This window comes from Acipenser ruthenus, chromosome 5 (assembly GCF_902713425.1).
Source record: "Acipenser ruthenus chromosome 5, fAciRut3.2 maternal haplotype, whole genome shotgun sequence".
NCBI lineage: Eukaryota > Metazoa > Chordata > Actinopteri > Acipenseriformes > Acipenseridae > Acipenser > Acipenser ruthenus.
Window position 1 is genome coordinate 61201807 of NC_081193.1, and position 27827 is coordinate 61229633.

Sequence of the window (27827 nt, forward strand, 5' to 3'; positions counted from 1 at the left end):
CCCTGGAGCGGGCAAGTACCTCTAAATGAATACATTAAAGCATTAAGACAAATCACAATGACTATAGTCATGTATTTGGTTTATTGTTTTGTAAATTACCCATAAGTCTTCCTTTTTTTGCAGTTGAACAACTATCTCTGAAGTATTTTTTGACTGTAAAACAATAAAACAGAGGTAAAAATAATTCCTAATATTTCATTCACAGGTTTAATGCACACATTTCAAACTATTGGACTAAAAGATAAGAATTTCTGGATTTTTTCTTAAGCAGAATATTTTGCATGACATTTTTGACAAATCAGTGAGATGCCAGAAAAAACACAGTCACACATGAGGTGTTTGAGATATTCTTATACTCTTCAGTCAGTGTCCCTTAAATACTCTAGCAACTAGCGTTGTCACTATCTCAGTCAGTCTGTTGGTATCTGTGCACTGCAGCTCACTTTCTGCAGTACCATTTTTGCTCTTGAAACTCATAAATTCCATTTTGATGTATGGTGCAGCTAGAAGTGTCAGCAACAAGAAGGACATTTTTGAAACAGTTTTATTTTCCCAGATTCATTTTTTCAGATTTAATTGCTAACCTCAGACTTATTTCGGATTTATCTGTCAGCTAAATGTTGACTGGCCACATTTAAGTTTAATATAAATCAGATTTAAGTTTAATGTATTTTTTCACATTTATTTATTAGATTCCTAGATTTAACATGTCAGCTAAATGTTGACTCACCGAGTGTAAAAGAAAAGCCACAAAGAAAGTAATTGTTCTATTGAAATATATAAATTAAAGCAAAGATTCAGATTTATAATAAAACCAAAATAATATGCTGTGGCAGGGATGACGCCCTGCCACTGTAAATAATATAAAATGTAATATAAGGTTTTTGTAAATAATATTTGTATATTAATTTAATAATGTATGTGAATGGTGTTGGTTTTGACTTTGTTTGGCAAAAATAGGGTTAAAATCTGTCCCTGCCAAACGTGTGTAATGTGACCAGAGTTAATTGTTTGATTGTGGATTAGCTCTGGCCACATACTGTAAAACCATTCAGAGGCTGTACCTCTGGACGATTGATATTTTGCAGCATTCATTGATCCTTCTACAATACAAAGGTCGCCAGTGCCTGAGGAAGAAAAGCAAGCCCATGCCATCAAACTACCTCAACCAAGCCCATGCCATCAAACTACCTCAACCATGTTTAATACTGGGCTAGATTAACTTTTGATGAACTCTTCCTCCAAACATATTGCTGCTTTCTTGGTGAAAAAAGTTATATTTTGGATTCGTCTGATCACCTTATATTTTGCAATTTTCAATTAAAATTAGTTTTGAAATATTGTGCATATTTTTAATTTTCCATTTACTGCACTTTTTTTGTCTAATCCATTGTAACTTCAATAATGTGACTGCATTTGCTGTTACACTGTGTAATATTGTGTATTAGTATATTGTATTTTAATGTTTGAAAAACACTGTAAGTCGCCTTGGATAAAGGTATCTGTCAAATAACTAAATAATAAAAATAATAATAATAAAATATTGTGCAGGAGCTAGTGTTAAGGTGTCAGCACAAACAGTAAGACTAGAGTAAAAGAGAAGGGATGTATTGGGTTGCTAGAAAGAAACCCTTCAGCAGTGCAATCAACAAGAAGAAAAGATTAGCTTTTGCCAAAAGTACTTTCAGAAGCCAGTAGCTTTTTTCAGAAAAGTAATTTGTCAGATGAATCCAAATGTAATTTGTTTGGCTCAGATGAGAGTGATGGTGTGGAGAAAGATAGAATTTACAGGAGTATCTGCAACCCACCATGAAACATGGAGCAGGCAACATTAAAGTGTGAAGTGTACTTGTACTAATAGAAGGCAACATGAATATAGAAATTTGCAGGGATATTCTACAGGGAAATCTGAAGATGTCAGCTAGGAATTTAAATGTAAGAAGGTTTCTGTTCCAACAAGATTGGTGTCCGAAGCAGAGCAAACTATTGCTACATCTGGCATAGAAAAACTCTTTTTTTAGGAGAAAGTGTTTATATTTTCTTTACACGTTGTCTGAATATATACTAAATACAAATCTGTATCATTTTCTTTGGGGGGGAGGGGCACCAAGTTATTTTGGGGTGGCACGTTATGGAAAAGGTCACGCAAACCAACCATTCAGCACTATTACAAGTTAAACTTCACTATGAGCACAAACAAACCAACCAACCAAATAAATAAATAAATAAAATACCTCTGCGTGATACTTTGAAACACCCACACAGCACTAATTACTAAGTACATGTACCACATATTGACTACTGCGTTTGTTTCTGGAAACATTTTTCTTATTAACGTATGTGACAGAAAGACAATGATTCTTGGTAGTAAATCTCCCTCCCGACCTGTGAGGGCGCTAAGTAACGGGAACAGAGTACCCTGGACTACTTGGCCTGACACTTTGTTCCGAGGGTTAAAAGGAAGTCAGTCAAAACAGGCGGTGCTTCGGTACACTAACTCATCGACCCGGAAGGGAAATGATGTGGCAGCCGTGGATTGGAGGAGCGGCTGCAATCGTTTACCAAGGGGTCATGAGTGGCGGTATAAATAGGGGTCAAAGCGACGTAATCTGTTCCATCATTTTGGTTAATGAAGAGTGACCTGGAAGGACCTGTGTTTTTGTGAATCAGTATTGTGAGTGTTTGTTTTGTTTTGTCTGTTTGTTGTTTGTAATCACTAGACAGCTAACACATTCCGGAGCAAGAGGCCAGCACAAACCCAGAACAGCACTTCACTTGTATCACAATAAACTGTATTTGTACCACAATCACTAATTCATGCACTAAACAGATTTGTGTATGTGTTTTGTATTTTATGTGGGGATACAATAACGGGACTATTATTTCGGGACAAACCAGGGCATTATAACGTAAGTAATACATACCACTGTATTACTTACCAGCATTATTATTTACTGTTTGTTTTGCTGTCATACCACATATAGTATGCCTGATCCTGTTGCAACTTATATAATATGACAGGAAATTACATGCATACAGCTCAAACTATCCAGTAGTTACACATACATAAATTAAAACAATGAAAAACAGGCAGAAATAAGGAATAGGCCACTGGTCTCCAGCCCTCAGAAAACTCCTGGTACATCACCGCACTTAACCCATCCAAGCTGGCATCCACATGAAGGACGTATGGTTTCTGGGGATCAGTGAAAGCAAGGACTGGTGCACTGGTCAGTTGCTCAATCTCCAAAAGACTCATTGTCACGATAATAGGACACTTCTTTTGAAGGACGTTTTCCTCGTTTCTTCTTTGGGGCATACCCCCGAGTCAGCTTGTGGAGATGTCGCACCACTGCAGAGTAACCTTCCACAAACCTCCGGTAGTAGCCACAAAACCAGAGGAAAGACTGAAGGGTCTTCAGGTTGGTAGGTCTTGGCCAGGTGACGAGGGCCCTGACTTTGTCTGGATCTGTTGCAATGCCCTGTTCTGAGACGATGTGTCCAATGTACTTGACTGATGTCTGACAGAACTGGCACTTATCCAAAGCTTCAGACCGCAGGCCTCAAGATGATCTAAAACCTTCAACAAATGCTCCTTGTGATCCTCCAAGGTCTTTCCAAAAACAATGAGGTCATCGAGGTAGACTAACACTTCCATCAGGTTCATGTCTCCTACTGCCTTCTCCATGAGCCTCTGGAATGTGGCAGGAGCGCCAGTTACTCCTTGGGACATCCTCTCAAACTGGTAGAAACCTAATGGACATATAAAAGCTGTCTTCTCTTTATCAGTCTCCCCCATCAGGATCTGATAATAACCACTCTGAAGATCAAAAACTGAGAACCATTTGCTACCATTCAAACAGTCCAGGGCATCATCTACTCGGGGAACAGTGTACTGCTCGGGAATTGTACGTTTGTTCAGAGTATGGTAATCGATGCACAAATGGACTTGCCATTCCCCTTCCTTACAACCACAATTGGGGAGGCATAAGGACTTCGGGATTCAGCTATAATCCCAGCTGCCAGCAACTTCTGTAGGTGGCGTCTCACATCCTCCACATCTGCAGGAGAAGACGGTGTGACCTCTCGCAAAAAGGGCCTGTGTCGCTTATGCGAATATTATGTGCCACTCCTTTTGCACATCCTACATCCCAAGAACTGTAAACATGTTAGTGTTTGTCCCAATCAGGATTGATGTCTCAGGGCACACCACTGCCAAAGTTTCAATAGCAGGATAGGTGCCCAAATATCTTGCATATATCCACAAGTCTGTGAAATTCAAAATCAAATCACAAGGCTGCAGAAACGAATACATTTAAATGAATCTAAACAGGAAATTAATTGCAACTCTATTTGCGTACATTTCAAAAACTATACCACGTGATTACTCTGTCACTATAGTCTACATATTAAAAATAATTATCATTATATGGGTTTTCATATTTTCTAATACATTAAAATGCTACCAAGGCAAATCTGTCCAGATGGGGCACTAAATCAATGAGAAATATCTAATTATACTACACAATTAAAGTAGTATAAACTAATATAATAAAAATGCATTTTAATATACAGAGGCTGACTAATCATGTGACCCAAATTGCTCTCGTATCCATGCTTCTAGGCTGCTGTCTCCAACTTCACGTCCTGGCCCCGGTAGCATCAGTAACTCGGCTCTCGCTTCCCGCTTGCCGGTAGTTGGTCCATGAGCCCAATATTGAACACCAGTTATCTTTTCTCACTGCGAAAGGCTTATGTGTGCGGTAAGGAAGGAGACGAGGCAATGTGTCTTTCTAATGGCACCAGGGGGTACCATTTATTTTTCTTTTCTTTGCTCAATTGCTTTGGCACTGACGAGCGCCGTTTGGTCTTCTGACGCTTACAAGCACCGTTTGGTCAATGGATAGGCTCCCCACAATGGATAGCTCTGTAGTCTGCTTGGTTCCATTCCGCCCTCACCTGCAAGCCTGCTCTCGATCTGGATACGCGCATGTCCTGGACTGTCTACTGTCGGCTTGGCTGCTCACTCGGTCCTGGTCTCGTACACGTCCTCTGCTTTCACACTACTCTGGCTCGCTCTGTCCGGCTTCACGCTGCTTCTCTCCAGTGTCTGCTCTGCCATCTTCTGTGCTGTCCTCACGTTCCCGATCTGGACTGCATGCTATTGGCTTGGCTGCTTGCCTGCTCCTGGTCTGCTTACACGCCACTCACGATCTGCTCACATGCCCGATCTGGACGGCCCGCTGTCAGCTTGGCTGTTTGCTTGGTCCTGGTTTGCTTACATGCCACTCAGCTTGCATGCTACTCTGGCACGCTCTCTCCCAGCTTCACACTGCTTCGCTCCATGGTCTGCTCACCCTGCTTTAGCATCTCCCTCGCCGTCTTCACGCTGCTTCTCTCCAGCGTCTGATCACATGCCACCCGGCTTCCCTTTTCTTTCACATGCTCGGCTCTTCTATTACTTCTGCAATGCACCACACTCTATGGGGAATGTGCACTCTTTTATAGTGTGCCCTTTGGTCCCTGATTGATCAATGTCCAGAGCTGTCATTAGCATATTCGGGAGTCAATCAGAACTGGACACTGACATCACACACACTCACAGATGGGAGGGGGGAGAGGGTGGAAAGAGCAGGCACTGTATAGCAGAAAGATAGCATCTGCAACAGATAGGGAAGTGACAGTAAGCACACATACATACACAGCATTCTTCTTTAGCTCAAATCACTCGAATCGCCCGACACGACAATATGGTACAGTTTTCAAGATGATTCATGCCACTTCCAGGCAATTTTGTCTGAGTCTGGTTTTCACGCTCTCTCTGTGTTAATATACAGGTGGTATTACTAAAAAATTATTAATTGCAATGTAAAATTGTAATCATTTCAACTAAATGAGGAAGTGTTTAAATGCTGATATCTTAGCTGTACATTTTCTCTGTGTAGCATATAAAAGGAGGATTTAAACAGGATTTAATACGATTTTATTCAGTTCCATGATACTGGTTACTTATATCAGTGTGTATGTTATATCCCAGATATGTTGTAAATGGGTTTGACTGTATTATGTGTTATACAATAACAACTTCAGGATGTGCGTATGGTCTCTTTTGTTGTTCCATGTTCTGTTCTAAAAACTGCAAACTGATAGAAATGTCTCTCTAATCACAATGTCTACTGTCTCAATACTAAGAAAAACTGTTCTGTTACTGTTACAATATTGATTTTTACAGGTTATAGAAGTTTCTTTAAATTTCATCCATCAGTAGTAAAAAAGTACAAGACAAAGCACAAACAAAACACACAATGCATGAGAAGCTACAATAGATAATTAATAAGTGCTTTGGTAATCTATACATTCTCTCATACTTCAAGCACTAGACACTGTTTTTCTATACGATAGATTCTTACCAAATGCTTTACGTTAAAAAAGCAATAATTTCAGCCCACATTTCTTTAATGAAACATTGTTACCTTCATATAGTTACATTTGTAAATGGGAGGCAGACGATTTAAACCATGAGGAGACTGGAAGGCTCAAATAGAATAGTCACCCAATGAAAATAGTTAAATTAAATGCAGCAAAATAATCACTACTTTTACATGCAGACAGACTAGTATTCGGAATACTGTCACAGGTAGCCTTGGCATAGACCTTGTGTGCTATAAATCACTGGAACCCTTTGCATGGCAGATCTCAGTTGATAGGGTGAGCGGTTCTTTAGTGGACCCAGATTCAGTTACAATGAGTCTGCCCACTTATGATGTGCAAGAGAGAAAATGTTGGGGACTGTGACAGGGAGAAAATGAATATAAGCTGCAAATCTCCTTCCCGACCTGAGAGGGACGCTATGCAAGGCTAGAAGTATCCCCAACAGGAGATGCACCGGTCCAAAGGTCATTGTAGGGGCGGAAGTTAGACCAGAAGTCGGCCATTTTTCTGTGGGGCAAATCTGTGGAGAACCCAGATTTCTTTACTGTGATCGGCAGTGTTGTTTGCAGCGATTGGACTGGCGGCTGTGACACGATGATCACAGGGAGGAGTCTAGTAGTATTTAGGGAACACAGTTTTGCTGAATACTTCCCTTGTCTTTGGAGGTTGGTGCGTAATGAGCCTGAAACAGTTTTGCTTATCTCTTATACACAAACAGCAGCGGGAGCCCTTGGAGCTGGAGCTGAAACTCACGGACAACCACTGCAGCTGGAACAAAGAGGCACGTCACCCAACCCTACCTCACCACCCCATCACGCACATCTGACCCGCACTTATTATTTGTTTTGTGTACCTGTTGGTATGGACACTTTGTTTTATAGCACTGTAAAATAACTTGCCTCAAATAATAACCCTTAGCAGTCCATTTATTCAGCACATCTCAGGCGCATCAGGTCCAACTTATTTTCACACGCGCAGTTTATTTTAGACGTGCTGTTTAAAAGTATTTTTTTTTTCACAGTAAAACAGGTTTAAAAGGCACTGAATATCAACAGGAGACTGCATCTCCAGTACCACCCCACCCCTTGTTCACTGTATTTTTCACATACCTCTTCATAGTCATGCATACCGATAAATCATCTCCTGATCACTTGTTTTATCACCAAACTCCTCAATAATGCGATCCAAGTCATTATTTTATTACTATAACATCTAAAAAAAGCTCTGCAAATGTCTGTGGTATCCTTTGAGCGCTGGATGCAGAAGCAGCTATCTTGTTTGTTTATGTCCGTGTTATCTCTGTGGTGCCGGGGCTATCTGTATTCCTCAGATACGCCCCCTTTTTTTTCCGGCTTCTCTCGGCTCCTATCGGTCTCACTCAGCCATTGAATGGTTTTCTCAGCTTTTTCCAGAGAAAAAAATGACTAGAGATCTGTTTTTTACGTCTTTTTGATGATGTCAGACAGGGTCCGACATTGGACCGGAAATGGAAAATTGCAATGTCGGACCAGGTCCGACATAGGACCGCAAAGGGTTAAAAGCCTTGCGGGTTAAAAGCCTTGCGGGTTAAAAACGTAATTTGAGACTTTTGTTTTGTTTGGACTGCACCTGCACCACATCACTCTCCACATCCTGACAGGACCCCTGTATTCTGGATGGAGGGCGTTCCCCCTAGAATTACCCTTTGTGAGCAACATGAAATGTATCAAGGAAATAGTTATAGAGCCAGGACTATTGTTCATGGTACAGAACTGACTCTGAACAGAGCAGTTCAAAACAATCCTTTTCTAATGTGTGGGTGTGATAAGTGCAAAGGTGAATCACCACTGACCAGGTCCAAACCCTGCCCAGCCTGTAGTCACTTAGTCAGACACTGCCGAATTCTGCTTGAATGTAATAGTCCTGAAGGGATGTCATTTTTACACTTGAATGTCGACCCACGGGATGTAAAGAGAATTGAATGCGTGGGTTGTGACAGTGGTCATCCAGTGACAATGGCTCATTTAGGTAAGGCAGAATGTGAGGAGGATGTTACTGCCAAACGTGTACAAGTGTCTTGCAGGTATCAAGTGAAGACCCTGGTTGCCCACACCTGCGATGTAAAACGCTGGATGCACAGGCATGTTGTGGTGTTCGTAGAACCAGTCCGAGCTGAGCCTGGCGCAGAGTTCGAATCCTGTTGGGAACGTGCTGAGTTATTAGACATGGATTGGATGATTTAAACTGGCCTGTATTGATCGAAGTAATATTATATACGCTTTGTCAATAATTATAGTAATACTGTATGTTCCTTTAAAAAATATCTGTATACTCAGTAGAAAACAATGGATAGCTGTTGTGTGCCGTCTTGAAAGCACCTGCTGGAAGGAATCAAACTTGGCAGGCTCTTATCATAAGGGCTTGTTAGCATATTCCACTTTTATGAGAAAAAGTAGCCAATTTCTTTCGTTACTTTACTTTCATTACATTCGGATAACAAAAGGTAGGAGTCTTAGAAAATGCTTACGGTAGTGTCTCATACTAATCAACACAAAAAATTGGCAAAAGGCTAGGATGTCTAAACACAAAATCCAGTTGAAGCAGGTATGAACAGAGAAAGGGGTCAGTCTTAATTCAGTAAAATAATATTAACTGTTATACTGAAGTAACTGAATTAGAAATACATGTTATAAAATCATTTAAAGTTAAACTGTTATACAAATAACATTATTACAGTTAAAAACGAAAAGTTCAGTACTAACTGACACTAAAATTGCATTGTCAGAATATTGTAATAATTGTACAGTGTTTTAAAGAATATAAAACCAGCATAAATAATATTGCAGCAAATTATGAACAGGTTACAATGATTTGAACTAAGAAAACTGAATAAGTGTTAATGTAAGAAAAAAAACTTGTCTGTATGCCTTTGTTATTCGTGCACATACACTTTATTTGATTTTATTTGATAGTGTTGTTACTAAGCATAGAGGTTTTAAATAAAAAAGTATGCTGATCTAATAATAGAGTGAGAAAACTCTCTGAAGAGAAATAATATGTTTTAAGCATTTTGATCTAATAAGAAACAGAATATTTAAACTAACAAGCGTTTTTGTTTAGTTAAGGCTCTACTGTAATAAAAATAGACTGTAAAAGCAGGAGCGAGCATTTAATTTAATCAATTTAAGAATTAGTTCATTTTCTTTCTCCAAATAAACAAAAAATATTTTAGACATTACAATATCCATTAAATTAAAGAATATAAATGTTTAGTTTATATAAAGGTTTTACTGCAATAAAAAACAGGAACTGTTAGGTTGGAATATTAGACAAATAAAGTGTAAACTGTAAACAAATAACGCTGTTATACTTAACATGTTTATTATAACTTAAATTTAAATTAAACTAACTGAACTGACCACTGTATGCTTATTCAAAGGCAGTCTTTGTCAAATACTTTGTTAACACACATTTGTATATGAAGTTAAACTGGCCCGTTGACAACACACTGAAAAGATAACATAATATGCGGCTAAGAAGGACATATATTTTTGACCCAGCTTAATATAATCAAATAGAGCTGGTGTTACATATTAAAAATATCTCTCACATATACACATATACTTGTATTATATTATAGCAAGGATTCTGTGAACTTTGGTCAACCTGACTTTTTAGAAAAAGGAGGAGCTGGAAAAAGAGAGCGATGAAATCATGTTCCAATATTTTTTGGCAAGAGGTTATATCCAATCAGTTTTGAAAAAGGAGTTGACCAGATCCTTCTAGAATGTAAAGTAAAATTAACTTAAAGTTAAGAAATGTCAAGGCTGAGTGATGATTAGATTTACTTCGGACTTCTGATGTATTCAATGGAGGGAAAATCCTATATAAGCCAGAGCAAGACCCCATTTGATACCATTGAACTTGATCTTGCAAGCTGACGTGTTCCATGCTCTGAGGGTCTCTGAAAAACGGATTGCTGTTTTGATCAAATTCAGAAGTCTCTGCCTTTTGAAGACAGTTCTTATTTTTCAATATATCCTACATTATTCTTCCATAAACTGGAAGGTAAGCATATATTTGAATTCAATCTCTTTTATATTGGATGCATTGCTATAGAAATTATGTATTCATTTTAGAATGTAACTCTGGGTGTTTTAGCTTTTTGAATGGCTTCCCTAAGGGCTAAATATATAATAACCATATCTGTATTACTGTATTGAAGTACTAATGCTGTTAAACCTGTAAAGCACTGGATCGCCCAGACTGGTTTTTACTTGGGATTTACGGTGGTCTGCGCAACCAACCAATCCAATTTTTAAAGCATTTAATAAACCAAGAGGAGCACTACGACTGCTTTAATTCGTTAAGACTTCAAATTAAATGAGTCTACGTGATTTTCTTGATGATTAAAAAGTTGTCTGGACATATAGCACTTATAGGAGTTTTGAACATCTCTGTCCCCCTTAAACGTCTCCCCTGGGTTTAAGAGTGTGTTCAGAGCATATATATAAATGAAAAGAGTACGTGCAAGTCTGACAATACGGTATTCATAAAAACAAAATGTTCACATGGGTGTAAGAATAGCTATTCATAATGTATCCCGCGTTTACACGATGTTTCTTTCACAGTGGAAAACTTAACATGCGCCCACCGCAATAAAAAATATAGCCTACAAAAACAATCTGTTGTGAAGAACTAAAATGTGCAACTTCAGAGCAAGTGAATTTACAAATCCATGTTTTTCAGTGTAGCCTACACTGTACGTGCTGTTCGCGTCACAATGGACCAATCAGAAATAAGATTCAGTCTGTCACTCTGTAACTCACGCAAGGACATGTCATGTTTTTTTCAGCTTCTAAACAATAGGCTAAATGTTTCCTCCTGTAATGTTATTCAGTGCACTACTCAGGTATAAAATTGCATAAAGGAACTTAAATTCTCCAACTTTTTATAAGCTACACAATTTAAAAAGTCAAAATAAGCAAATTATTAGTTCAATTGAGGGTTAAATTAAGTAATTGAGAGCTCGACTGGAACAAAAATCAGCAGGGCAGTGGTACCCCAGGACCAGGATAGAGAACCACTGCTATATGATATTATAGTAATACTATAGGGCACTGTAGAAGTCTTATAGGATCTTATAGGATTACTATTGTTTTTTTTTTTTTGTAAGAGTAGCGGTAAGGTAGAGTATTCGCATTCGTAAGGTAGAGTATTCACATAGTATTCAGTATAGGAGGAAGGTATTCAGTATCACGTATTCAGAATACGTGACATTCCGAATATATGGAATCATAGTTTCTTGTAAACATAATGAATTACCAGTCAAATTGTAAGCATTTCGGGCTTGAAACTGTTATTATAAAGTATACACAGAGCAATGATCAATAAAATGAACCTCGGATTTTGATTAACCTTTACTTTAACAGTCTGTTATACAATTATAACCAAATATACTATATTTACAATATTAATATTTAATAACATGTCGTTTGACATCATGCTTGAACCAATGAAGGCATCAAAATCGACATCAGTCAGTCTGATCCAGATTTTACCACATGTGGAGAGGGTTTTTCTATAACATGGAGACGTCTACCTCTGCCAAATAATATAATAATGCCAAAAATTATTTTTAAAAAATGTGTATTTGTAAAGGTCCAAAAAGGCCTGAATACCCAAAATGAATCCCGTTCACATATATTTGGAAGTGGCTGCAACCAAACATCTGCCTGTACACATTTAATTTTTATTTAAGACAAGAAGTGTGCTGATGTTCTTCCTGTTTTTTCAACTTTGTTTAAGAATTTTTTTGATGTCAATCCTAGCCTTCTATTAACATAAGGTACATCAGAAAGTACTTTGTAGGGCTTTACAATGACAAAAGGCATGAGCTTGCATTCACAGTCACTATCACGCACACAATTTGGTTTGCACAGCAAAAGCAAATGTATTTCACAAAATTCTCCACTAATTAATAGCACATTAGAATTGCATCTTTTCTCTGGTTTTTGTATTGTGTGGTGTTGTATACAGCATTGTTGTAAATAAATCTGTCAAATGATTCTGCATTCTTGTTAGCAACTGTTCGTTGCAGAAGTTCTTCTATGGCCACTTGAACAGAAGCAGTCATATAGAGCGATGTTGCTTTGCCTAACGTCAAAAGGCCGTCTTAACTTTTTTCTCTCATCAGTCTCTTGTCGGTGAGTTTAGATAAGAAATTGTGTCATTGTTATTTTCGAAATTAAGGGAAGATGTTGCCCACAGAGGTCCCCAATTCTCAACACTCTCATTAATGTGCACCAGCTGATGTACATTAAAGGTGATATTTTCTTTGCCATACAACACATCCATTTTTTGTACAAAGGTACACAGTGATATGTGTGCTGACTTGATCTCTTGCTGTGAAATTCGTTCTTGAAGAAGAATATACAGGCTATATACCAACATGAAGAAGTGGTCAAGAAAAAGTGGTGGAAGAATGCCAGGAAGAATAACTAATGCATAAAATAAAAGAAATTATCTCCATTCCGAAGCTTTCCAATATTTCCGCGTGGTGAACGTGAACGTGGTGTTCTAGTAATTTGTGTGGGGGCTTTATTTGCAATAATTTGGAATCTGATTTCCTGATCTGTTCTCTGATGTACCATGTCTGCATGCAATTTTGTGGGTCTAAACACAAACTGACAAACACCCTGGTGACACCTAACAGAACTGAATGCATATAATCTGGGACAAATCCAGATATTATATTCAACATTTGGCATTAAAAGAAGTATGCTTACTCCTTTCACACCTTTTACTGGGGAATCTGATTGGAGAGCCTCAACAGCATTGTTCTTGAACTGTTCTGCTGTTCTTGGAACTTGTAATACCTCTTTATAAGGGTATATGCATCCATAACCCCTTCCCTTTTCTACTACTTCACCTGGATGCAAGCACCAATCACATCCACGTTCTCCATTACATGGTTTTGTGTTATGCAGTAGTGGCCTGGCAACAGCATCAGAGGAACACACAAGACAAAAAAACCTTGGATTGATGGAAGTTACAAAATTATCTTGCCATTGTATGGGGAAGATCACAGCACTCCTCAACAAACTGCTTCAAAAACGTGTCCATACATAGCTTTTGTAAACCAAACCACAAAGCTGCAATCATTACATTTTCTTTTCTTTGTTTTGTTTTGGTGGCAGTGTGTTCACTGTAAACTGAAGAGGCCATAAAAATAGAAACACCATCACAGTTCCACATTAAAGTTAAGTCTTCTTTACCCAAATTTTGTTCTTTCACTCATTTTTTATATATTTTACCATCTACAATATCGTGAATATAACCAACTGGCCGTCTTGCACTTTTAACTGACTAGGTGACACCATGATTTTCTAATGTATCTAACAGTAGATCTTTGACCCCAATTATTAAAAAGAAGTTTCCAAATATAACACTTGCTTCTTTATTGAAAGGGTTTCCACAGTGTTCACAAGCAACATCTGCAGGTTCTTGTCCCTTGTAATGCAAACACTCTGGACAGTAGTAATGTGCAACACATGACAAAGCTGGATTTCCAAAGAACTTTCGGAAGAGGTATTTAGATGTTGGAGCTAGATGAGGAACATGTAAATTTAGTAGAGACAATAAGTCTTCTAAACCAGCCCCTGTTAAATGATGATGTAGCACATACAGCATTACTGCCAGCAGACTCTGGCCTTTTGTGATGGATACCCCAGGGTAAATTGGTTCATCATTCTGTTAAAAACAAGGACACAAATATCATTACACATTCAACTAAATCAAACTAAATAAGCAAAATAATGTAAAGGTGAAACAACATATTAGAGTGCCTTCTCACTAAGATGAAACAGAACTGCTTCATTATGATGGTAACTCCAAAATGGTCTTTGCACTGACAAGTAAACTGTTCTCTATAAGTCACCGTTAGGGACATAATAAACCTGAAACATTACATATAGTCCAGTAGAAATTACAGAGAAGCGTAAAGTTGCGTACTAATAGTTTTTTTTTTTTTGTTTGTTTTTTGCTGAAATGAGTGCCCAGCTGGCATTGAGCATTTGCATTTTTACATATCTGGTCCTGCATATAAGGTATGGATAAAACTTTCAACTTGTTTCAAATCTTATATCAATTATTACTCCCTCCCACAGCATATCAGCATCATTATAGCACCTTGCATATTCTTTAATCTTTTTTTATTATTATTAATTAATAAAAATCATCCAGAACAAGACTGTTGTCCTTTAGCTAGTTTCACAAGCTATTCAGTTTAATACTTCAAATAGTTACAATGTTTCAAACACTTTAACTAAGTGCTCAGGCAATCTACATGATACATTGTTTCAGGTCTGCCCATAACTCATCTGAATTACAGAAACAAAGTGAATTGTTTCAAGTTTTCCCAGCATTTAACTCCAATACTTACAGTGCGAGTTAGAAAGTGCAAAGTGCAATTTACTTCCTATATCCTTTGGAACCGTTCTGAATTAACAGACTTGCTGGATATTGGGGAAAGCAGTTCTTTCAGAACCACATGCCGATGAAAATGTGGGCTATATTTGTATCCTGTCTGGCAAGATAGCATTTTTATTAAATAAATAATATAAAAAGTACTATAATTATTATTGTTGTTATGCAAGCTACACGGTTGTGTTCAGTTTTTATGAAAGGTTTGGAGTTTCTGACTAAAAGTGGACTTTTACAACTTATCCTGAATAAACACACATACACCCAGACACACAAAAACTTACTTCATTAGGAGGTTGAAATTCAACTGCATAATGGAAAATATATTCACAGCTATGCTCTGCATCACATAAATGGTTGTCACCACATATCTTCATCAGAATTGTAGTTTTCTGTCTCCTAAAGTAAAATTAAAATAAGAATATAGTTACAACTGAGTAAATAAGTACAAATCACATGTAATCAGTAATCAGAAATATAAAGCGCATAAAAACATTAATGATAAGTACCAGATCGTAGTTAGCATTTCCTTCCAACCCCATTTGTACAACATTGTTGTTGTCACTACATAGGGCAGCAGTGTGGAGTAGTGGTTAGGGCTCTGGAATCTTGACCGGAGGGTCGTGGGTTCAATCCCAGGTGTGGGACACTGCCGCTGTACCCTTGAGCAAGGTACTTTACCTAGATTGCTCCAGTAAAAACCCAACTGTATAAATGGGTAATTGTATGTAAAAAAAAAATGTATAATGTGAAATAATGTGATACCTTGTAACAATTGTAAGTCGCCCTGGATAAGGGCGTCTGCTAAGAAATAAATAATAATAATAATAATAATAATAATAATAATAATAATAATAATAATAAAAATAATAATAATAATAATAATAATAATAATATTTCTGTCCTGCCTTCTGTTTGACAGTGTTTGCCTTGGCACTGTGTGACCTTCATGAAGCCATTTCTTATAAGGTCCGCAAAGCTATTGAACAGGTTGCATCATTTAGAAAATGTAATCAAATTATTGCCAGGGGAGGTGTATAAAATATTTCTCAAAACAACAGTTACCTAGATACCGCACAAGACCACCATGCACGAAAAACTTTGGTGGTCTTTCGCGTTCTCTTCTCTGACTGTTAGACTTTTTTCAGTTGCCATAAAAATATGTCATGTTTGCGCTGTATGATTTTTTCAATGAAAACACCATTGAAATTTGTCTAGCTGAATGGGTGGAAGATCTGGACATTGATCAATTTGATCCTGATACAGAAGTCTTGGTTAACTGGAAGAAGGGGAAAGAAATGTCCGCTGTCCGGCTCGGATTCTTGCAATAGATGGTAAGTTTGTTTAAACTAATAAAACTCAAACTTTCCTCTAAGGGATGTATTAATTTCTATAATAATACTAATAAAAAACAACAATAATATTGTTAGTCAATACAATTACAGTAAATTACAATTAGGCTACAGTAAATTGCCTCCTCCGCTTGACACAATCATACAAAAAAAAAATGATTTGTGAGTTATGAAAATAAATATTGTATTAACAACCCAGACAATAATGTTTTATACTTTGAAAGCAGATAGAACTGAGGAAGTCAGCACCTCCGGTTACTTTTTATTTTTTAAAGTAACAAAGACGCTTATTCACTGTCAAACATGAACTACTTTAGATGTGTAATGGCTGCAGTATAGGATACTGACCTTAGGTTTAGGGTTTCGGTGTTGGGAGAGGATTATTCATTGTTTTATTAACAATAATATGATAACCAATCAGAGTGCAGTGTCCTGATGGGAACATTTGGTGTTACCTTTCTAAGGTCACCAAATTATTCCTCTCACTCTGATCACTGATGAAATCTGCTCTGCAGTGCTCAGAGCTGCTCACAGAGAGCGGAAATGAGTACACCGTCAAGTGTATTGTTCTACCGAGCAGCTCTACTGTTTGCAAGCAAAAAAATATTTCATTAAAATACAATCATTTGTTAAAATAGAGTAATATTTTGTTAGTGTGCTGTATAAGTTAATTTATATAAGTTACATATGTATAAGCTATGGTTATTATAATAATTCATAGTTATAGTATTGTTGTTCAAAAACTATAACAATATTGTAGTAATCCTATAAGAATTCTATAGTATTTTTCTATAGTATGTCCCTATTAACTATAGAATTTTACCATAAGATTCATATAGTAATACTATAGAATTCTTTTCATAAGGGCGTTTGTGATACTGGAACTCACTTTGACAGTAGATACAAATAATCCTCTTTCTATCAATGAACCGTCAGAAAGTTTTTTTTAAAATAAACTTTACATTCACAAGTCCTTCAGTTTGAGTGTTTTGCTACAGAATACGGTTCCGTGATTAATTTTATATGCAAACGATGACTACACTCATTCAATCCTGGCATGCACTCACGTGTATTACAATGGTCCCGCAGAAAATAATTAATTATGGTATGCTAAGAGGGACAAGACCGAGGACTGCGATTAATGTGCGTTAAAAAAAAGAATCTCCCATAAAATTCACATGTTAATCAAAGTTAACTGCGATTAATTGACAGCCCTAAATAATACATATCACATTATTATTGCTTGAAAGTAACAGAAATACAAGGCAAAGGAAAAAAATATATAAGTAACTCATGAAGCAAACCTATATTAGAACATACATGTCAAAATGTGCTCCCTTGTTGAACCATTAATTAAATGTGCCTACAGCCAGCTGTACTGGAGGTATTATGCATGGCAATTTATTTGAAGAAGATAATAATACGATAAGAGTTCCACTATCATAGTAAAAAGAGTGGTATTAACTCAAATTAATTATTAATGAGATCTGATCAAACGCCATGAACAAATGTATTTGGGCATTCATGAAATACATACACAAGCAAGGAGTTTGGAAGACTGATAATAGCACACCTCCAGTCCTAACTCCAATTTTACCACTGGTATTTGAATTGGGCCCTATATATCATACTCTGCTATAGCTAGGCTTGCTCCTTTTTGACATTTATGTTTCAAAAGCTCAAAGAAGAGTGTAATAAATCACTCCCCTTTTTTATAGGGAAAAGGGTTGCAGGGTCTTTGCTACATAATGCGATAACTTTAAATGTATTCTTTGCTTCTTCACCAGCATCTTACCAAATGTGACTGAGGCGGAGATATTCAAACTAAGGAAAATCATAGCAAATTAAACAGGTGTCAGTCATACCACATGCTTTCCCATTCTTGACTTTGGATACCAAAGACTCCGCCTCACTCAATCATGGCGTATTGTCAGCTCAGCAGGTCAGAAACGCATCTTGGTGTTCCTATGAAGAACCCCAGTTAAATGTGTACCTAAATGAGGAGTGATTTCATATGGTTTGTGGCGAGCCCCTGAAAAATAAGTCGAAAATGAGAGCAAACCAAATTAAAACTCAAGAATTACATTCAATTTTTTAAAAATTGTGATTTAATTTTTTCAATTATGTTTTTGTTTTACTTATAAAGATCACTTACTATTAATTGTACCGTATGTTTGAAACAATGCATAGTATAATGCTTGTAAATCAATGTACTGTACTGCAAACTATATTCAAAGATTAATAAACCCATTTTTAGCACTGCCAAATTTAATCAAATTTAATGCAGGTTTGTCCCTGTCCCTTATGAATTGGTAACATGGAAAACCTTTTTTTAAATCATTTTAAGTTGTTAAATCTAAAGCACGAAGTTAGTTTAATAACCTTCTGGAATTTCTTTACGGATTGGTTGTCTGTAAAACATAAAAGCCAGTTTACAACATTTCCTCAGAATCAAATGTTAGTTTCTAAAAAGACAACACTGATGCATCTCTTGCAGCACTAAAATTCACCACAAGAAGGCACCGAAATACTGTAATTCACTGTCTCTTGTGTCCCTTGTGATTTAACAACAATTCTAAATCAATAAAAATGAAACGTTATACCTTATGTCAAACTTGCAAATAGCCTTAGATCAAACCATGACACTCCTTAGTCATTGCAGCTGTCTAGCGGTTTAACAACAAAGTGCAATCAGAAGCTATCTTTTCTAACTATTGTAGAGCTTTCGGGAGTCTTAAGTACTAGAACTTTACTTCAAAGTTTATCCCTTAAATAATAAAGTAATCTTATAAAACATACAATAAGCTTCATAATAGGATACTTATAATGTATGTAATTAACACGTCTTATAAGATTCTTTATAATAGCTTTATAAATTGAACTTGACATTTTCACAAGATATTGTTATTAGTGGGCAAATGACATGTTATATATTACATTATAAATACTGTTATAATCTATATTATAACCTTTTCATAACATGAAACGTGTATTGTAACAGTCTTGTTATTTCTAATCATACATTATAATGGTTAGTGACATAGCTAATAACGTGTTTATAGATTGTTTATAACCACTTATAACGGCTACCTAAACTAAAGTGTTACCAGCACTTCTTGCTGGTTTGTTTGATGCATTATCTGCCCTCTTTTACCACCAGGTGGCAGGACTAATGAAGTGCAGTTGATTCAATGGTAGTCAGAAAAAACAGGATTGCAAAGCTGCAACATCTTTACATTATCGCACTGCGGCAGTATTGGGACAGGTAAATAGCTTGTTTTGACTACCACTGTAAACACATACAATGTATAGCTTTTCAAACTTAAAATCTGATTAACTACCTGTATTTCAGTTTTAATATGACACTTTAATCTAAAATTGCAAACAAGAAATACAACGTAGTTGCTGTAGCCGAATGGCGTAAAAGTGTGTAACCTACTACTAGAAATAATGCATATAAGCACAAGTTTACCTCAAAATGAGTTTACATTTGTTTTATTAAATTAGGCCAACATAAATATACCAGATTACGTAAGTAATCAAAGAAACAGAAAATAATTTGGTTCAGCAAACGCACTCATTTGATAAAGATACCAGAAAATACAGCACAAAAAACTTGTTAACTATTCTTAGGGCTTGAATTTTACTTTAGTTCAGGGGGAGGGTTATTATTATTTGACAAAATCGGTTATTTTCGGTTATTAAAAATAAACACCACTCAAACTCATCCATTTCCGTTTCTATAATAAATTGCATGTACATTTCACTAATATGGCCACATTTTTTGCATAAAAATAATTTTAACATCATGTATTCAAATAAACTACAAAATGATATCGCGAGTGGGGGAGGCATGCTGTCTCGCTTTATCACAAAAGAAACATGTGCACTGAGGAAAAAAGGCGCATGTGTAGCACACAATGTTTAGTTGCGGTTGTACTCTGCGTATACGTTTACTTCGTGTTCCAAATAAAGGTGCATTCTGAAAATTATATTTTCATCTATTCATGAAAACCGTTGCAACATTCAGCCGTAACACCCCAGAATCTGGTTAAAATTGTGAGAAACTTAAATAATAGAAAAGGATGTAAAGAAAAACTTGACCAACTGGATCAACATTGAAGAAAGAGGAAAGGTCAACGAATGTTGAACTAATACATTAATGAACTGATTTACAGCAAGAGATTCCCACCAGACACTGAGCAAGACTGGGTTTGACTAACCAGGAATACAGACAAACTGATTCTACTGCAAGTCAGCCCTCTGACGGAACTGGAACCACAGACGACAACTTAATCATACCCTGCAAGACAAAAATGGAGTATTCCCAGTTCAACCAAAAGAGATTTTGACAGAAGCTCTATGTGGTAATGTGTGACAGAGAGGAAGAATTTGAACTGTAAATCTCCCTCCCGACCGCTGTGTAAGGTTGGTGGTTTGCTTCGTCCTAGATGGGCAGCCTTGACGGTAGGCAGAAACCGGAAGGTGACCATATTAGGGGGAGCGCGTAGTTGCACGTACCTGGAAGGACTCCATTGCAATCAGCTGCGGAACGACCCTCTATTGGAGAAACTATGGCGACGGGTTGATTGCAGGGAGGAGTTTTAGGTACAAAGGGGAAGCAGCTATATCAGTACAGCCCCCTTGCGCTGACAACATACTACAGCTGGAGCCTGTGTTTGTTATTGTTTTGTGTTGTTTTAAAGAGGAGGAGTAAGAGTCGGGAGCTGCAGCCACGGAGCCAGCACCAAACCCGGAGCACGTCCCTCACAGCACAGCACAGCACCAACACTCACCACGATCCCGGAGGAAAGGAGCACAGGATCGTGGTTTAGGAGTATGTTTCTTTTGTTTAATCAGGACTGGAAACCTGCCCTGTTTCCCCTGATACCATTGCTGGTAAAGGGGTGGCTTATTATTGTTTTGTTAAATAAAACACTGACATTTTTGGGAGAGTACTTCTGCCTGGACATTCCCTTGTTATTGCACCACTCACATCCTGATCACATAATGTAATAAATGTATAACTGCAGAAAGATTGAGAGTTATAAAGTATAACTAAAGTATCGCTGTCAGTGTTGGCCATGTTACTGAAAAAAGTAACATATTACTTGTTACTCGTTTCCTCAGAAAAAACAAATATAATGGCCTTACCTATTACTCACATAAGTAACTGAGATGGATTTACCAGTGAGCAGGAGGATGATGGGAAATGTAGTTCTGAGAGGTCCATCTTGAGGCAGGAAATGCAATTTAAAAGTTTTAAAAAGTGGTCAAAATGTAAAAAAAAAAAAAAATTAAAAGAATACACACACCTTACGTAAACAGTTGTAGCAACACATGGGAACATGTAACATAATTAAAATAAAAAATGTCCTTATTTGCCCTTTAAGTTACATAAAGGCAATGTCGCTCGCTTTAAATCAACTCTCAAGACCCACTTGTTCTTTAAAATTGTGCTTTCCATGCTCTTTAAGCCTGATATCTGTTATTAGCTGTTGTGTCTTTGCTACTTCTAACTTTTTTTAATACTCATGATTCTATATGACATACGCATCCACAATGTTTTAGAATTTTCACATACTAGTCTTATATTTAATGTATTATGCATTGTTTTTCACTGTATTTAATGCATTATGCGTTTCTTTTTCTTTTTGTACTTAATGTGTTATGCATTGTTTTTTACTGTATCTTGTAAAGCACTTTGTGATGGTGGTCCACTATGAAAGGCGCTATATAAAATAAAGATTTGTTGATTGATTGATATAAAACATTGTGTTACTTCACGTAATAGATACATATGCATACATTTTGTAGATACATACTATGCATCAATTATACTGTAGAATTTTTCATATGCATGCAATTTGAGTTCTTCAGAGCGTACATTGTCAAACTATTTTAAATGTTTTGTTTATAAATCTAAATAGTGTATTTGTTGTATCGCATCAAAAAGAGCTTAGGTTACTGAAAAATAAGCTGTTTATATATCTGTCTGGATCTCTGTTATGACTTGCTTAAACTGTACTCATGCCAGTTAAGATCCCAACGCAAGGGACTGTGTTCAACCTCATGCAGGTTTACAGAAGATCCCAACTCAAGGGACTGCGTTCAACCTCATGAAGGTTTAAAGAAGATCCCAATGCAAGGGACTGCGTTCAACCTCATGAAGGTATACAGAAGATCCCAATGCAAGGGACTGCATTCAACCTCCTGACACCGTTCCGACCGAGGGCGAAGGACTCCTGCTGGAGCCCCTGCTGCACAACCCCCACCTGGGTGCGCAGGCATTGGAGTCCCCCTCGGTGCGACGCGCGCTGATCTCGGCCAAGGTGACCAGAGTCTAGGATCTCCTGGATCGCGAGCGGTCGGAGTGGCTGACTCCCGAGTCGTTGGTCGCCAGGGCGGCTCGGGCGACCGTCAGGACGACCAGCCGCGCGATCCGGGAGTGCAAAGCAGCGTTGCACCCAGACTCTGTCAGGTATCTCGAGGGAGTTCTCAGGACCGGGGAGCCATCTTCCATCCCCCCCCCCTACCCCTGGTTCTCCGGTCCTGCTGATCGAACCCAAGGCCCGAGCCCCCCCTCGGCCTCCCCTCAAGAACAACCTGAGCAGGATCTCGCGGTTCTCCTCGACCCCCCTCAGATCGGCGTCGAGGAGGACCCTGTACGCGATGACGCTCCACACCCTCCACTTCCCGGCCCTCGTCTCCCGCCGAGACACCGCTTGGCGGGAGACCCTCCGACCCCCAGAGGGCGTTGGTCCCCAGTGGGAGGCCCTGTACTCCCCGTTGGTCTCCAGAGGAGCTGGGGACTTGGGATGGAGGGTCCTGCACGGAGCGCTCGCGTCAGGAGAGATCCTGCGTCACTTTACCGACTCGGACGCCGCATGCCCTTTCTGCGGTCAGTCCGAGTCGGTAAGTCACATTTATTTTTTGTGTGCCAGGCTACAGCCGTTCTTTTTGTTGTTGAAGAACATGCTGCTGCATTTCTGGCTGCACTTTTCACCCACCCTCCTCATTTTCGGGCACCCTGTTCGTGGCTCCACCAGGAAGAGGGACCTCCTCGTGAATCTGCTCCTGGCTCTTGCTGAACTCTCCATTTACAAAACCAGGAAGCGTAAGATGATCGGGGAGGGTTTCTTTGACTGTGGGGCCATATTCAGGGCCCTGGTCCGATCCAGGGTTAATTTAGAGCACGCCCACGCGGAGTCCGCTGGCGACATGCCATCATTTGTCGACCAGTGGGCTCTAAGGGGCGTGCTCTGTACCACCTCCCCTTTGGTTCTACACATTTAATTTGCAGTCCTTTTTGAACCGGTTTTTCTGTTTATTAGTTAAGGCCTAGTCCTTGTTGGCACTCCTATTTTAGGGGTGCTAAATTGAATTTTTTCTCCGGCCGCCTTTGGCCGTCCGGTGCACCGGCTGCCATTGGGCAGTCGGTGTAGTCCAGCCATTAGGCCTTAAATAGGACTGGTATGATGGGAAAGAAAAGCCAAACCACATGTGGGAAAATGCAGATATCTCTGTGACACCACAAACATTTTTTGTTAATTATATTATGTACACAATTACACCTTCATCACTATAAAGGGATCTCTGTGGAACATCAAACAGTGTCTTTATCAATCAAGACTATTTATATCAGTGGGTTCTATTTGTATATTTGTTACATTTAACTTTTTATTTTAAAGTTTGAAATTTAACAGAAGTACAGTTACACCTGATCTATGCACAGTAATCCTGTGTTCCTTTCTGCATTTAGCTACATGGACAAAGATCAAGGCTGCTACTGATAATTGTACCCTACCATTTTTTCTTTTCTTTTGTTGAGCAAGGTACAAAGAGCATACCTTTTAAATTATAGACAAATTATAGTTTCTTTAGTAGGAGGGGTTAAAGCTGGTACTATATTTGTATTATTCCCTAGTGTCTGGCAGTTAAGAATCACTGCGAATGTCCAATATCAAAGCAACTTCAGCCTGGTAAGGTTAACTTACTGTGTTGAAGTGAGGGTGACACATTTAGGATTCAGGCATTTTGAATCTGAGAATTGTGAGAAGTAACAGATGTTTTTTTTTTCTACCCACCCCAGTCACAAGTCACTCAAATGTCATAATTGTAGCAGTTGTAACCAGTTAGGGTTGAGTAGGTAGTTTAATGTTAAACCCGTTTCTGTACTTTAATAACTTTGACCCCCTTCCATGGATTTGCATAGAAATGTGGATGTGTGGTCCCTTTGGTCAGATCTCTTGATGTGGGCCATTTCGTTCTCGGAGATCCAGACTGGGAAAAAAATAAAAAATAAAAAATTTGTTTTATTTTCAGTCTCCAGCTCCAAACGGTTTGGAATTTTTTGTTTGACAGTTTCAGGGTACAAGGGGACTGGCCCAGAATAGTGTCTTTTTCTGTTTTGGTGAAAAAAATATGAATCTGTTCCTGAGTTATAGGGATTTGAAATTTTGGTTCTGTGCATTCTCAGTACAGCTCTTGCAGTTGGATGTTTGATCCGAAAAAGGAATTGGCCTCACAGCAAAATAGCTTCTTCATGAGGGTCTGATCTTCTGTCGTCAGAAAAAAATCTTTGTTCATGAGGCGGATATTTTGTTTTCAGTTTAAAAAAAAAAAAAACTGAAACTTGCTGAAATACCTTTAGTAAACCATGACATGTCTGTATATAATTGGGTCTCCATAAGATTGACTGTAACATTGTCTTTTTATTTTGTGAGTGGGAAATGTGTTTTTTTAATCTTTAAAATATTTTTTTGCCACATCTCATGAAAAAGGAATTCTTCCCTGTGACAGAAATATAATGAGTTCTGGTTGTAAATCTCCCTCTCGACCTGTGAGGGCACTAAGTAGCGAAAGGGAAAGGCTTTGAACAGGTTGGCCTGACAGTTCATTCCCTGGGTCGGGAGGTCAGTCAGCCTGGAAAAAAGGAAGACTCCGGTGCAGGAACGTATTGACCTGGAAGGTAAACGAGGTAGCAGCTGCAGGCAATAGAGTCAGCTGCAATCATTTACCAAGGGGTCATGCATAATCGCATAAAAGGGGCCGGAGAATTGTAAATCTTTTCCTTTGGTTTTGGTTTCGAAATAGACCCGAAAGGACCCGTGCACTGTGTATTAAGAGTATTGTGAGTGTTTGTTTTGTTTTGTTTTTGTTTTGTTTTGTTTTTCTTGTCTGCAATTGTTACACCACGAGCACTACAGCACGCACCCAGGACTGGATTACAAATCTCTGTCTGTTTATTCCTGCACTGCATCACCTCTGCACCTGTACATAATCAGCAACCACTTTGCCACATTCCCACAAAAAAGCAGCTGTTCTGGCAAAAATAGAAGTAGTCTGGTGAAAAATAAATTTTGAATGTCATTTCTTTTGTCATGAGGGGGATCTTCTTTCATGAGGTTCTTTTGTTCTCGCAAAAAAATAAGTATTCTGGTGAAAAAAGAATGTGGACAGTCATCGCCGAGTCCTCGGGAGAGGTTTGCCCAAGACAGACAGCACTTCGCCAGGCAGCAGTGTGAGGTACCTCCCTTACATTTTAATTGCTGATATCTCAGCCTATGTTCAAGTTAGAAAGAATATGGAAGGGGAGGTGGGAGAACCTAGGAACCCATTATTTAGTTTTTTGTTGAATGTGTGTGGTTGTGCTTGTCTGTTACTGCTTGATCTGTATCTCACCTACACCGGCTCATTCTCCCTGCCTGCCTGTCAGTTCTGTGTGTGAGGGGATTACGTCACTATACTGTCATGGTTAGCACATTTGCCTAGCACACCGAAAACTGGTGAAAACTTTTTTTATATATATTATTTTTACTTTTATACTAAGATCACTTATTAGTTTTTGTTCATGAGTACGAACATCCAAAATGCTAACAGTATATTACATTTTACATATTAAATATTTTAATGGTTATGGTACAATTAAACGTCCTCGCTTGAAAACTATCAACTGTTACGTTTTGAGATGGTACGTAAAGCTATGGCAACAACATTTGCATCACCTATATATTTTTTTTGGATTGAGACAATTAAAAAAAAAACACACCTAGATTAACATAATTTAGATGTTTTATCTAGCATCATGTAATCAAAGAAACTACAGAACTAAAACTTCCAACTTTGTGAAGCCTAAACCCAGCACATGTAGATCTTGCCATTGGAAGATACTTACTGTCAACATTATGAAAATGTTCATCCTCAATGATGCTGATTTGAAAGCTCCGTGAAGTTGGCCCCCCTACAAACAGCACAAACGCTAAGTCATATATCATTCGTTTGTGCTACATTTGTGCCAGTTTATGCCATTGAAACAAACGTTTGTACCGCTATGGTTTTTAAGATATGTGACAGAAAGACAATGATTCTTCGTGGTAAAAATCCCTCCCGACCTGTGAGGGCACTAAGTAACAGGAACAGAGTACCCTGGACTGTTTGGCCTGACACTTCGTTCATAGGGTTAAAAAGAAGTCGGTCATTTAGAAAAGGGGTGGAGCTTCGGTACATTAACCCAGAAAGGAAATGATGTGGCAGTCGCGGATTGGAGGAGTGACTGCAATCGTTTAACAAGGGGTCATGAGTGACAGTATAAGTAGGGGTCAAAGCGATGTAATCTCCTCCTTTGTTTTGGTTAATGAAAAAGAACCCAGAAGGACCTGTGTTTTGTGTATCTTTATCGTGAGTGTTTGTTTGTTTTGTATAATTGTTACTTGTTATTATTAGACAGCTAACACATTCCGGAGCTGTTGCCAGAGGCCAGCACAAACCCGGAACAGCACTGCACTTGTATCACAAATACCTGTATTTGCAACACGAGCACTAATTCACGCACTAACAGACTTGTGTATGTGTTTTGTGTTTCATGTGTGTGTACAATAAACAGGACTATTATTTCGGGACAAACCCGGGGATTACAAACTAAGTAATACACGCTGCTGTGTTACTTACCATCATTATTGTTTACTGTTTGTTTTGCCGTCAGGCACTGGAGATAAACCCATTAAACAACTTTGCACCTGGATTATAATTGTCTGTCTGTTCATTGATCACTTGCACCTGCACACTGTTAACCACTTTGCTACAGATATTAACGATTCATTTTTTACGGGAGTGATGTCACTCAGCCCCCCTACAATAACAAAATTGAACCAAACTTGTCTCATTCGTTTAGGCTAATTTATGGCGGTTTGAAACTAACATTTGTACCGTTATGGTTTTTAAGATATTAACAATTCCTTTTATTAGCCCCTTGCAAATAAACGGAATGTTTACCATCTCTATATATCAGCTCATTGAAAATATGTAAATCAATTTGTGCTGAAAAACTTATGATTTCCATTACACGAGAGTAGAAGTTAAAACTTCATGCTGATTTGAACTCGGCTCTCGCCAAGATAAGCTCCAACTAAGACGTAGCTTTACAGTAAACTAATGTGATCCATATGTGTCTCCATCCATTTACATTTCCTTCCATATGATGATGTAGATATCCTTCTGTCTGGTGTTAATGGCTGAAGTGTAATGCTGGCTCCAGGGATCAGCTTATTTTGCCTCCCTGGCGCATCAGCACACACAACG